This window comes from Oncorhynchus gorbuscha, linkage group LG02 (genome assembly GCF_021184085.1).
Source record: "Oncorhynchus gorbuscha isolate QuinsamMale2020 ecotype Even-year linkage group LG02, OgorEven_v1.0, whole genome shotgun sequence".
In the NCBI taxonomy this organism is placed as follows: Eukaryota; Metazoa; Chordata; class Actinopteri; order Salmoniformes; family Salmonidae; genus Oncorhynchus; species Oncorhynchus gorbuscha.
Window position 1 is genome coordinate 77,286,824 of NC_060174.1, and position 13,274 is coordinate 77,300,097.

The window sequence follows — 13,274 nt, forward strand, 5'->3', positions numbered from 1 at the left end:
TTGGAAGGTTTGATCCCCGGTTGAGTCATACCGAAGACATAAAATGGGACTCGATGCCTCTCTACTTGGCACTCAGCATTAAGGAGATTGGGGTTAAGGCCCTGCGATAGACTAGCGTTCCCTATGGGCTGTTCTGGCTCGAACAAGGCTACTTACTTCGACAAGAAGCGGGCAAAAAGGTATTTGGTAACATTGGAATAGTCGCCAACAGGTTTATAGATGTTCAACTAAAGGTCAACAAACGTAGCTACTTTTCATGCTAGAAAACCGGTTGTCAGACTCACCTGTTCCCCATCCAACTGGCATAGAACCACTAACTATTTCTTCTAATTAAGCGGAAAAACATTTAGACTCAACAATCAATAAGGAGCAGTGGTGAGAGGTGATTGGCCGGGGAATAAATCTTGCTGCTTCCTGTCTGGCAGGCAGTCCTCTGTGTCATTTCTGCTGATTACTTTTCCCATTACTCAAAACAGATGTGTTGGGAGGATGATAAATTATCCATTAGGGGCTGTTTGTCAGCAATTTGATATCTGGCGTACTTCAAAACACACAGAAAAGTCCTATGTCAGTCTGTCTGTTGGGTCTTCCTCAGACTTTCTTTCCTCACTCCATGGGCGTATACACACTAGCATGGCTTGTTAGGAAGATGGTTTAGTGGGGATACATTATGGGATAGCTACCATTAAATTGTGTTTTTGGGGATATAAAGAACAACCTACGATCAACTTACAACCAAGGGAGAAAGCCTGAGGTAACTTGCTCTTCTTTCAAGACTAGTCTCCTTCTACCTCTCCTTTATCATGTCATCACATCTGCAGGCTATTGATAGAGAGGAGACATTGTCATTGACACATCTCCTGGGGGGAGAGAGAAACAGAGAGGAGGAACTGGTTGAAATGTCAAACTCAATCCCAGTGGAAAGGCTGTCAGTGAGCTCTGAGAATGTCCAGTGTTTGTAAGAGGGAATGGGATAGGTGGTGATTTGATAGTAAATGCCATTAAACACAAATAGTTGTTCAGAACCCTCCCTGCCCCATGCCTCCCTCTTCTCACATTACATGTAGACAAACAGACATGGCTGTCCTGTAGTTGCCCCCTACCCTACCAAACTCAAATCCCCATGTTTGTGGACCTTGCTCTGATCCTGCAGCCTCCCTTCAGCCCTATCTCTCTCCCCTGCTCTCCCCCGCTCTGCTCTGCTGTGCTGTCTGTCTGTCTGTCTGTCTGTGCATGTGTGCCTAATTGGGAATTCTCCACTCGTCGGAGCGGCTGCCTCTCTTCTCTCCTCCAGCCTGGGCTGCTGACGAATGGCAGTGGATTACAGATGAGGACACGGTGACCTGCCCGACCTTGCTGCGGGGGAGGGCCGAGCAAACGGGGAGGGCCGAGCGAACGGGGAGGGCCGAGAGAACGGCGTCGGGTCACCGGAGGATGAGGTCGGGGGAAGGTGGGGACTCTGCCAGGTGGCCGCGCTGCGGATGACAGAGTGTCACATGACAGTGGCCCCATGTCACTATGTCAAGGGCACGAGCCCCGCTGGCACGACCACTGCAGCATTTTCCCCTTCTTTTATTTATTTATTTATTTACCTACTCCCTCTCTCTCGCTCTCTCTCTCTCTCTCTCGTTCATTTCCTTTATATATTTATCTATTCCCCTCTCTTTCACTATGGGTGTGCTTGGCTTCCGGCTCTGTTCAGCTGGGGTATTAGTCGGTTAGGCGACAGCAGCACAGGAGATGCCAGAACCCTGAGTGTGTTGAATTTTAATTTCTACGCCTGTCCCCTCCCTCCTGCCCCCTCCCCCGTCCACCCATTCCCTTCCACCCATCCCCTGCTGCTGTGCGTGTGAGACTGTCAAGGTGAGGTTGCGTCCTCTTGTTAAGAGCGATTAATGGCACTCGTTATGTACATAATGAAATATCCCTGCTGATGCATTGGGTGGCGTTCTCTCTCCTATCTGTGCTCTACAGATGGCCTGTCTCTGTGTGCACACAGGACACACTGCTCCTGCCTCCAGGCAGACAGACAGACAGACTAAAGGAACTTTGATACTGTGAAGTCAGACAGAGACAGACACACTAGACTAGACAGAGAGACACACTAGACTAGACAGAGAGACACACTAGACTAGACAGAGTGACACACTAGACTAGACAGACACACTAGACTAGACAGAGACACTAGACAGAGAGACACTAGACTAGACAGAGAGACACTAGACTAGACAGAGAGACACTAGACTAGACAGAGAGACACACTAGACTAGACAGAGAGACAGACAGTGGAGGAACGTTGATACTGTGGAGTCAGATAGAGAGACAGACAGTGAAGTAATGTTGATACTGTGGAGTCAGATAGAGAGACAGACAGTGAAGGAACATTGATACTGTGGAGTCAGATAGAGAGACAGACAGTGAAGTAATGTTGATACTGTGGAGTCAGATAGAGAGACAGACAGTGAAGGAACGTTGATACTGTGGAGTCAGATAGAGAGACAGACAGTGAAGGAACGTTGATACTGTGGAGTCAGATAGAGAGACAGACAGTGGAGGAACGTTGATACTGTGGAGTCAGATAGAGAGACAGACAGTGAAGTAATGTTGATACTGTGGAGTCAGATAGAGAGACAGACAGTGGAGGAACGTTGATACTGTTAAGTCAGATAGAGAAAATGAGTGAGACCCCTTCATAAACTGGTTTAAAGGTGTAAATGTAATGTGGTTGGACGGTGAGTGAGTTCTTTTGTAAGGAGAGAGTGTTCTCCTGCTGCAGCTTTTTAATTTGACCTCCTTGTGTGTTTACGTGTCTGTGGTTGTGTGTGTTTGAAGCGTGAGACACTTCTGGGTTGCTACAGGTTTTATTTTCACCTCATTGTGTGAGTGGGTGAGTGGGTGTTTCTGTGTGTGTGTGCCTTGTGTGTGTGGCTCAGCTATTTAGTCCCTGAGTCAAGCTGTGTGAGAGCTCTTTAATCCCACGGCCCGGTGCACGTAGGCTTGATTAATGGCAGCAGCTATCTGTGCAGAAGACACCCTTCTTTAGCATTTGGTCAGATCTGGGGCGCAGGGGGGTGTCATGTTATGAGAAAGGTGAGTGAGGAAGGGGAAGGAGAGAGGGCGAACAGAGGGAGGGAGGGAGGGAGGGGAGGAGGTAGAGGGTCTGATTATTATTCTGCAGGAGTACTCCTGCCAGTAGAGCAAATGGATTACTGCACTTTACCTGTATCAGCCTCCACAGCTAAGGATGACAAGGTAGGGGAGCATGATGCATGTCTGTTCACGTCGCAATCAGAGAAGACTTGTGTTAGCTAGTGTAGAGCACTGCTTAGTGTAGCATTCACTACAGACTGCTACTGAATGAATCGTCCTGTTGGTATTTCTACTGTAGGCCTATTTAATACCTCATAGCCTTGTCTGCTGTTTCTCCTCCCTCATCCTCTTCTATTAATACAAAGTAATAGGACTCATGGTGGGTGGGTTGCAGTATTTGGTGTTCAGTTCTTTCCCTTCTGTCTATCCTAATGGTCGGGAAACGACAACAGTCCTGCTACTTACACATCCCTAGTGACTTCCCGATCTCAAAGGCTCAGAACAAACAAACAAGCCTCCACATTTTTAATTGTGCTGTCCTGCAACTGCAGTGCTTCAATGGTTGCTTACTCGTTGCTAGTTACTGGACTGTGTGTGTGGGTGCATGCGGGCGTGTGTATGTGTGTGTCGGTGTGTGAGCCAATTAAGACACTGCGGCCATTGTTGGGGGGGGGGACTTGTTCTTATGGTGTTCTGGCCTACAGCCCTTCACCCTGGCCCGTGTAATCCAGATCTAGTTAGATGAAGGACTCAGCAGGAGGACGAGGACATTTCAAGGTGATCCTGGTTAACATGGAGGACTGACAGTTACTGGCATTATTAGGACTGATTCAGGACCAGGGTTGGGATCAATCCCATTTCAATTCAGGAGATTCTGTGAAATTCCCAATTCAACAGCTGAATTGTGCTATTCATTTTCAATTAGGATTTTTCACATTCTTGAACTGTAATTTCTCATCTACTTCCCGAATTGAAATAGAATTTATCCTTAACCCTGGTCAGGACAGTATGAAAGGATGTGAAGCTACTAGCTAGCAGACGCACTGTAGTATAATAACAGTAAAGAGTCTGTGGTTCAGCTCGAGTTGGAGCACACGGAGTACTGGGTCATGCTTGGAGCTCTAGGGGAGGGTGTAGTCCTAATCGTGATGAGGTGTCCTGGGATGTTTATTGGCATATGCTGGCTTCTGGCCTGCCAACAGGATTGGTGCTGTTACTGTGCTGCCTGCCTGAGATTTTCTCCCAAAAGGTTACACTTAATCGTTTTATCCTTTAGTGGGTTAAGTGCACTTCATTGATTAAAGAGATTCATTTAATTGTGTGACTTTGAATGAGATGGTATTCTTAGTTATGTCAAGAAACAGAACAGGGAGAAGAGCAGAAAGAGAGGGAAAAAACAGAACCTTTTCTGATGAGTGAGTCTAAAGAAAAATGTCCTGGTATAGCACATTGTACCCAAATCGTTCCCCGCCCATGCCTTTTTCAGAGCTCACTGTGGGCAGAAGCATTAGAATGATTTAAAAACTCCTGATGAAGTAGGTCAATGGAGGCATTATGAATGGTAAAATGATTGGCGAGTAGGCAGAGATGTCCCCTTTTTTTCTGTCACTTAGTCCTCTGTCCCAAGTTGGCCATCTTATTCACAAAGCATCCCAGCATTACTCATCCTATAATCAGCAGACTACTCCTTTAACCCAATAAAGATCCATCCTGCTGACTCACACACACAGAGAGAGAGAGAGTGAAGCTGTTTAGGATAGAAGCCAAGGATATTATGGAAATAGTTCATTAAAGGACAGGGTTTTTTAACATGGTTTAGTAGCCAATGATCTGGGCAGCAGCAGCCTGTCAGAGGGAGGGACAGATGATTTCAATAGGAAAGTGGCCTATTTCCCTCAGCCATCATCATGATCGCCAGCCCAGAGTGGTCTGGTTCAAATACCTTCAAAGGGCTTCTAGATGACTAGATGTGTCCTTTGGCTTCATGGCCCTGGACTAATCAGCTGTTATGGCTTCCAGTTCCTCCAACCTCATGCTGAGGCTGCTTCACATGAAAAATGGCTTGTTCCTTTGGGGGGACGATAAAAAAAGAGTATGTATGTTGAATAGACAATGTTAGCATAAGATTAGCATGAAGTCCCAATAGGAATTAATTAGTCTAGATTGATAGTGGCCACAGCTCATTAAGATAAAGGAATGTATTGTGTGTGTGTTTTAATCAACACACTAATTCTCCAGCTCCCTTTCTCTCTCAGGAAATAGCCCTTGGGTGGGTCTTCTACCGTCGCACAAATATTTACTATGGACACAAACATTCTGAAAGCTTAGCTGTTCTGTTGTAGACTCGGGGCCCGGGGCGGCCACTCCATTTCAGGTCTGGCTCCCATGCAGGCCAGGGCACAGGGGGGAAAAGTGATATCATCCAGGGTCATCTGGGTTCGGCTGTGTCCTCCCCTTTCCTCTCCCCTCCTCTCTTCATCCCGCCTCTCTTCATCCCTTTGCTAGGCTCTGAATCGCTTAGATGACTCATCAATGTGCATGAATTATTTTCTGTTCTCCCCCCGAGAACTCTTTGTACTGATGAGTACAGAAGTTAAACCTCCCTTTCCCCTCCTCCCGTGAAGGCCTGATACAGGCCACGAACTGTAACTGGGGAACTCTGTTCTGTTCACGTTGGTTTGTCAGAGCCAGTGATGTTAGTGTTAGGTCACCACGCAATGTTCATGTTCATGTGTCAGACTGACTGGGGAGTATGACTGCTCCAGCAGGATGGTGCGTGTAGAGTGTGGATGAGGTACAGCTTTGTGGTATTTTAATATCCATTTTTTGTGTGTGTGAGCACATGCGTGTGTGCGCATGTGTGAGAGAGAGCGAGCGGGCATGGGGGAGTCTGTGCACTATGCATGAGTTGTTTGGTCAATGCATCCTTAGAATTGGGTCAGAGTGCCCTAGTTTGTGTGTGCTTGTGCGTTTTCAATGTAACTTGGTCCTGAATGACTAACAGTATCTCTAACCCTCTTCTTTGGTTGTGATCTCACACTGTTCAGTGGCCTTTTATGCTCTTGTTTACCTCTGCCAAGGTGAGACAGAGCTTTTATTTTGGCTTTCCTACCGCGTGTAAGTTCACTTGTATTCTCAGTTTGAACGATTGCATTTGGTCAGGTTCGTAGCTTGTTTTTTTGTCTTATTTAATCATGTAAGGCCTGGCCATATTGAATTTACAAATGACGGTCACACTGTATGTGTAAGTGAGGTACCCTGTTGAGTATGTGCAGCAGGCTAGCCTGCAGATTACATGATATAATGGTGTTTAGGCACTGCCTCTCCTTTTCAATTCCTTTAACCTTGACTCCACTTTAATGCAGGGAGAACACATCTGCCAGGCTGGTGTCAGACGTTAGTGATACACACCGCTCGGGCTGCATTGTCACTTTTTATTAACGCCCAGAGCTTTGCATGGACACCAGCTGTTGCGTCAAGTGGAAAGCCTTGGCGATATGAATGACCTTGACTTTAACTGCCTGCTCCTGTGGCTCTTCCCCTTGTTCATTATTTTGTTTTGACTCTAACATTTTAAATGGGTTAAATGGATTACCATTCCTGACAATGAAGGTCATTTAGGAAGGGGGGGGGGTTAGGGGATGTTGCGATTAATCTGACGCCCTACGTGAATGAGGGGGATTGAAGGTCAGTCTTAGATATCTAATCCCTGACATCTGCACTGGGTTGTATTCACAACAGTTTTCTGGTAATTTCACAGAGGAAATGGCTGAAAGGTCACTAACCTTCCTGTTCCTAGTGCCTCTGGAGAGGAGGAGAGGAGAGGGGGAGGGGAGGGGAGGGGAGGGAGGGAGGGAGGAAGGAGAAGGAGGAGAGTAGAGGGGAAGGGGAGGGGAGGGAGGGAGGGAGGAGAAAGGAGAGGGAGGTGAGGGGAGGGAGGAGAAGAAGAGAGCAGAAAGAGAGGAAGGAGGAGAGGAAATAAGAAAGGAGGAGAGAAACCGGTCGGGGAATGATAAAGCTCTCATCTCTACAGCTGGCCTGCCTTTTGCCCATGGCTACTGTAGAAAAAATCTCTTTAAAATACGTTTGGATGTCATTGCGTGACATTGTCAAAGATAATGGATAATCAATCACCGTGGTAACTGGAGTCGATGGAGAGCGGCTCATTGGCCCTTTGGTGTCTCACCATGGAGATGGGGGAGGGGTCAGGTTTTTGGGGGCCAGGAATGAGATGACATGTTAACAGATGTGTAAGATAATTTTCAATATGTACAACAGGCGAGATAATGTAATAGTCATACACACGCCTGTTTCGCCTGTGCTGCTCCTGAAAGCAGAGAGGAGGGTCTGGGCTTTAAGGATTAGACTTAAAGGACAGGCTCCATTTATTAAGGTCATTTATTTGTTCACAGTGCAACATGCACGCTCATTTACAGCACACTAGGGCTGCGTGATAGGGCCAGAGGATTTTAGGCTTGACTCTGACCTTGACTTTAACCCATTAAATTATTATAATCAACTGGAAATTACAAAGTAATACAGGGTTATAAGGCCCATGAAGTGGAACATATAACAAATTGAAATCTAAAATAATAGGAGGACAAACCTGGACAAAACTGACAGTGAAGTAGTTATATTTGTAGAACATTGCATAGGAATATAAATCCTCTTTTGTAGACTCTACTCTTGTGCTTGATCAATGATTTCCATTTGCATAGTTATTTGCTGAATTCCAGCATTCACTTCCAGCATTTTAATTAATTTCTTAATTTCTTGCACTAACATATCATTTACATACTGTCAAATCAAATCAAATTGTATTAGTCACATGCAACTTACAGTGAGATGCTTACTTACGAGCCCCTATCCTACAATGCAGTTTTTAAAAAATACGGATAAGAATAAGAAATAAAAGTAACAAGTAATTAAAGAGCAGCAGTAAAATAACAATAGCGAGACTATATACAGGGGGGTACCGGTACAGAGTCAATGTGCAGGGGCACAGGTTAGTTGAGGTAATATGTACATGTAGGTAGATTTATTAAAGTGACTATGCATAGATGATAAAACAGAGAGTAGCACCGGTGTAAAAGAGGGGGGCAATGCAAATAGTCTGGGTAGCCATTTGATGAGGTGTTCAGGAGTCTTATGGCTTGGGAGTAGAAACTTTTTAAAAGCCTCTTGGACCTAGACTTGGCGGTCAGGTACTGCTTGCCGTGAGGTAGCAGAGAGAACAGTCTGTGACTAGGGTGGCTGGAATATTTGACAATGGCACCACATGGCCAGGTCTATGACCACCTCCCTATAGGCAAACTTAATGATGGTGTTGGAGTCGTGCCTGGCCGTGCAGTCATGAGTGAGCAGGGAGAACAGGAGGGGACTGAGCACGCACCCCTGAGGGGCCCCTGTGTTGAGGATCAGCATGGCGGATGTGTTGTTACCTACCCTTACCACCTGGGGTGACCTGTCATGAATTCCAGGATCTAGTTGCGGAGAGAGGGGTTTAGTCCCAGGGTCCTTAGCTTATTGATGAGCTTCGAGGGCACTCTGGTGTTGAACGCTGAGCTATAGTCAATGAATAGCATTCTCACATAGGTGTTCCTTTTGTCCAGGTGGGAAAGGGCAGTGTGGAGTGCAGTAGAGATTGCATCGTCTGTGGATCTGTTTGGGCGGTATGCAAATTGGAGTTGGGTCTAGGGTTTCTGGAGTAATGATGTTGATGTGAGCTATGACCAGCCTCTCAAAGCACTTCGTGGCTACAGAGATGAGTGCTATGGGTTGGTAGTCTTTTAGGCAGGTTACCTTAGTGTTCTTAGGCACAGGCACTATGGTGGTCTGCGTATAACATGTTGGTATTACAGACTCGGACATGGAGAAATTGAAAATGTCAGTGAAAACACTTGCCAGTTGGTCAGCGCATGCTCGCAATACACCTTGTGAATGTTGACCTGTTTAAAAATCTTACTCACATCGGCTGCGGAGAGCGTGATTACACAGTCTTCTGGAACAGCTGGTGCTCTCATGCATGTATCAGTGTTATTTGCCTCGAAGCGAGCAAATAAGTAGTTTAGCTCGTTTGGTAGGGTCGTGTCACTGGGCAGCTTGCGGCTGTGCCTCCCTTGTAGTCTGTAATGGTTTGCAAGCCCTGCCACATCGAATGAGCATCAGAGCCAGAGTAGTACGATTCGATCTTAGTCCTGTATTGACACTTTGCTTGTTTGATGGTTCGTCGGTGGGATTTTTTATAAGCTTCCTGGTTAGAATCCCTCTCGTTGAAAGCGGCAGCTCTAGCCTTTAGCTCAGTGCGGATGCTGCCTGTAATCCATGGCTTCTGGTTGGGGTATATACAGTGCCTTGCGAAAGTATTCGGCCCCCTTGAACTTTGCGACCTTTTGCCACATTTCAGGCTTCAAACATAAAGATATAAAACTGTATTTTTTTTGTGAAGAATCAACAACAAGTGGGACACAATCATGAAGTGGAACAACATTTATTGGATATTTCAAACTTTTTTAACAAATCAAAAACTGAAAAATTGGGCGTGCAAAATTATTCAGCCCCCTTAAGTTAATACTTTGTCGTGCCACCTTTTGCTGCGATTACAGCTGTAAGTCGCTTGGGGTATGTCTCTATCAGTTTTGCATATCGAGAGACTGACATTTTTTCCCATTCCTCCTTGCAAAACAGCTCGAGCTCAGTGAGGTTGGATGGAGAGCATTTGTGAACAGCAGTTTTCAGTTCTTTCCACAGATTCTCGATTGGATTCAGGTCTGGACTTTGACTTGGCCATTCTAACACCTAGATATGTTTATTTTTGAACCATTCCATTGTAGATTTTGTTTTATGTTTTGGATCATTGTCTTGTTGGAAGACAAATCTCCGTCCCAGTCTCAGGTCTTTTGCAGACTCCATCAGGGTTTCTTCCAGAATGGTCCTGTATTTGGCTCCATCCATCTTCCCATCAATTTTAACCATCTTCCCTGTCCCTGCTGAAGAAAATCAGGCCCAAACCATGATGCTGCCACCACCATGTTTGACAGTGGGGATGAGGTGTTCAGGGTGATGAGCTGTGTTGCTTTTACGCCAAACATAACGTTTTGCATTGTTGCCAAAAAGTTCAATTTTGGTTTCATCTGACCAGAACACCTTCTTCCACATGTTTGGTGTGTCTCCCAGGTGGCTTTTGGCAAACTTTAAACGACACTTTTTATGGATATCTTTAAGAAATGGCTTTCTTCTTGCCACTCTTCCATAAAGGCCAGATTTGTGCAATATACGACTGATTGTTGTCCTGTGGACAGAGTCTCCCACCTCAGCTGTAGATCTCTGCAGTTCATCCAGAGTGATCATGGGCCTCTTGGCTGCATCTCTGATCAGTCTTCTCCTTGTATGAGCTGAAAGTTTAGAGGGACGGTCAGGTCTTGGTAGATTTGCAGTGGTCTGATACTCCTTCCATTTCAATATTATCGCTTGCACAGTGCTCCTTGGGATGTTTAAAGCTTGGGAAATGTTTTTGTATCCAAATCTGGCTTGAAACTTCTTCACAACAGTATCTCGGACCTGCCTGGTGTGTTCCTTGTTCTTCATGATGCTCTCTGCGCTTTTAATGGACCTCTGAGACTATCACAGTGCAGGTGCATTTATACGGAGACTTGATTACACACAGGTGGATTGTATTTATCATCATTAGTCATTTAGGTCAACATTGGATCATTCAGAGATCCTCACTGAACTTCTGGAGAGAGTTTGCTGCACTGAAAGTAAAGGGGCTGAATAATTTTGCACGCCCAATTTTTCAGTTTTTGATTTGTTAAAAAAGTTTGAAATATCCAATAAATGTCGTTCCACTTCATGATTGTGTCCCACTTGTTGTTGATTCTTCACAAAAAAAGAAGGTTTTATATCTTTATGTTTGAAGCCTGAAATGTGGCAAAAGGTCGCAAAGTTCAAGGGGGCCGAATACTTTCGCAAGGCACTGTACGTACGGTCACTGTAGGAACGACGTCATTGATGCTCATATTGATGAAGCCAATGACTGTTGTGGTATACTCCTCAATGCCATCGGAGGAATCCCGGAACATATTCCAGTCTGTGCTAGCAAAACAGTCCTGTAGCTTAGCATCTGCTTCATCTGACCACTTTTTTATTGATCTAGTCATTGGTGTTTTCTGCTTAAATTTTTGCTTGTAAGCAGGAATGAAGAGGATAGAATTATGGTCAGATTTGCCAAATGGAGGACAAGGGAGAGCTTTGTATGCGTCTCTGTGTGTGAAGTAAAGGTGGTCCAGAGTTTTTTTTTCTCTCTGGTTGCACATTTAACATGCTGATAGAAATTTGGTAAAACAGATTTAAGTTTCCCTGCATTAAAGTCCCCGGCTACTCGGAGCGCCACCTCTGGGTAAGCCTTTTCTTATGGGGGAATACAGCTCATTCAATGCTGTCTTAGTGCCAGCCTCTGACTGTAGTGGTATGTAAACAGCTATGAAAAATACAGATGAAAACTCTCTAGGTAGATAGTGTGGTCTACAGCTTATCATGAGATACAATAGCTAGAGACATCCTTAGATATCGTGCACCAGCTCTTATTTACAAAAATACATAGTACGCTGCCCCTTGTCTTACCAGACGCCACTGTTCTATCCTGCCGGTACAGCGTATAACCAGCCAGCTGTATGTTGATAGTCACGACTCCGTGAAGCATAAGATATTACAGTTTTGAATGTCATGATCGCAGTTTAATCATGCGCGTAGGTCATCGATTTTATTCTCCAAAGAGTGCACGTTTGCTAGCAGAATGGAAGGCAGTGGGGGTTTATTCGATTGCCTACGAATTCTCAGAAGGCAGCCCACCCTCCGGACCCTTTTTCTCTTCCTCCTCTTCACGCAATTCACGGGGATCTGGGCCTGTTCCTGAGAAGGCAGTATATTGTTTGCATCAGGCTTGTCAGACTCGTTAAAGGAAAAAAAAGGATTCTGCCTGTCCGTGGTGAGTAATCGCAGTCCTGATGTTATTTTCGCAGTCCTGATGTTAAGTTATTTTCGGTCACACTTTTCTTTTGTCTTAATGTGCCTCTATTTTGTCAAAAAAATGTTTCCTTGACAGAATAATTATTGTCCTATTTGACTGTGCATTTTTTACTTCAATTGCAGTTCTCTATTTGGCAAGGTTTCCCTACCGAAGTTGTTGACTTGCACTGGCAAGTTAGCCAAGGAGCCAGGGCTGTGGTATAGAAGCGCGGTTTCGACTGCTCCTACACTCTTGCTTCGTTACTGCAGTTTTAACTGACGCCCTCCCCAGAAAGACAATTTCCATAGACGGCCACATACAGAAGTCAGATTAGAAAATTCCTAATAACACACTTTAGTTATCACCTTCGTGCACAAAACATCTATTGAATTATTCAAATAATTGTTGCTGAAGACCATTTTTCTCCCATCACTCACAGCCGAAGATATTAAAATGATATATTCATCCCATGTCTGGCATGTTGGGTGGTAGTGTTTGGGTGGTAGTGTGCATGTGAAGTTGGGCCATGTAAACTGAATGCAACCCGGATATAGACGTCCATGAATCAGCATATGCGAACGGGAGTATATGCTGTTGAAAACAATGGTCAAACATCTTGGACACAGTCTCTAGTTCTTATTATACCGCAGTGAAGTTAGCTAGCAGTTCTCAGTTGTTAGCAGTATCTTACTAGAGATACAAATGGATGATTGACATCATTTTTTCAGTCTTTACTGAATTATTTAATGTAACAAATCAAACCTTAAAACACCATTATAGAAAGTAAAGTAAAATTCCAAACCAGTCCGTGAATGAATACCGGTATATCGTTTTTTATAGTTTACTGCCCAGCCCTACAGCACACTCTTTCTCTTGCTGCTGCCATTCCAGGGCTTTTTGACCTCAGCTCTGTCATGGCTGCAGTCAAGGGCCCTGTCCTTCATAACGTCCCAGCTAAACCTGCCTATCCACAGACAGGACAGGACCACTACCTACACCTCGATTTACATTTTTTATACTTTCCACTTAGTGGGCCTTATAACCCTATATTACATCTTTCTAGTTGATTAAAATATTTTGGTGGTTTAAAGCTAAGGTCAGAGTCAAGCCTAAAATACAGTGTCACCAGCCGAGACTAGGTTCTGTTTTGAGTAAATTACAGTTAATTTTCATGTAC

General features: G+C 44.9%; 1 protein-coding gene across 3 annotated transcripts in view; it reads left to right on the top strand.

Annotated features, from left to right (window-relative positions):
* The window catches only part of LOC124010276 (nuclear receptor-interacting protein 1-like), a 58,438-nt gene that overhangs the window by 36,176 nt on the left and 8,988 nt on the right, over nucleotides 1–13,274 (top strand). The window contains exon 1 of one of the 3 annotated variants that reach the window (XM_046322708.1): nucleotides 11,747–12,076. The exons of the other annotated variants lie outside the window; for them this stretch is intronic. The gene's annotated coding sequence lies outside the window, so the exon portion shown is untranslated. Of the gene's footprint in view, nucleotides 1–11,746; nucleotides 12,077–13,274 lie in introns of those variants that run through there. 3 annotated transcript variants of the gene reach the window in all.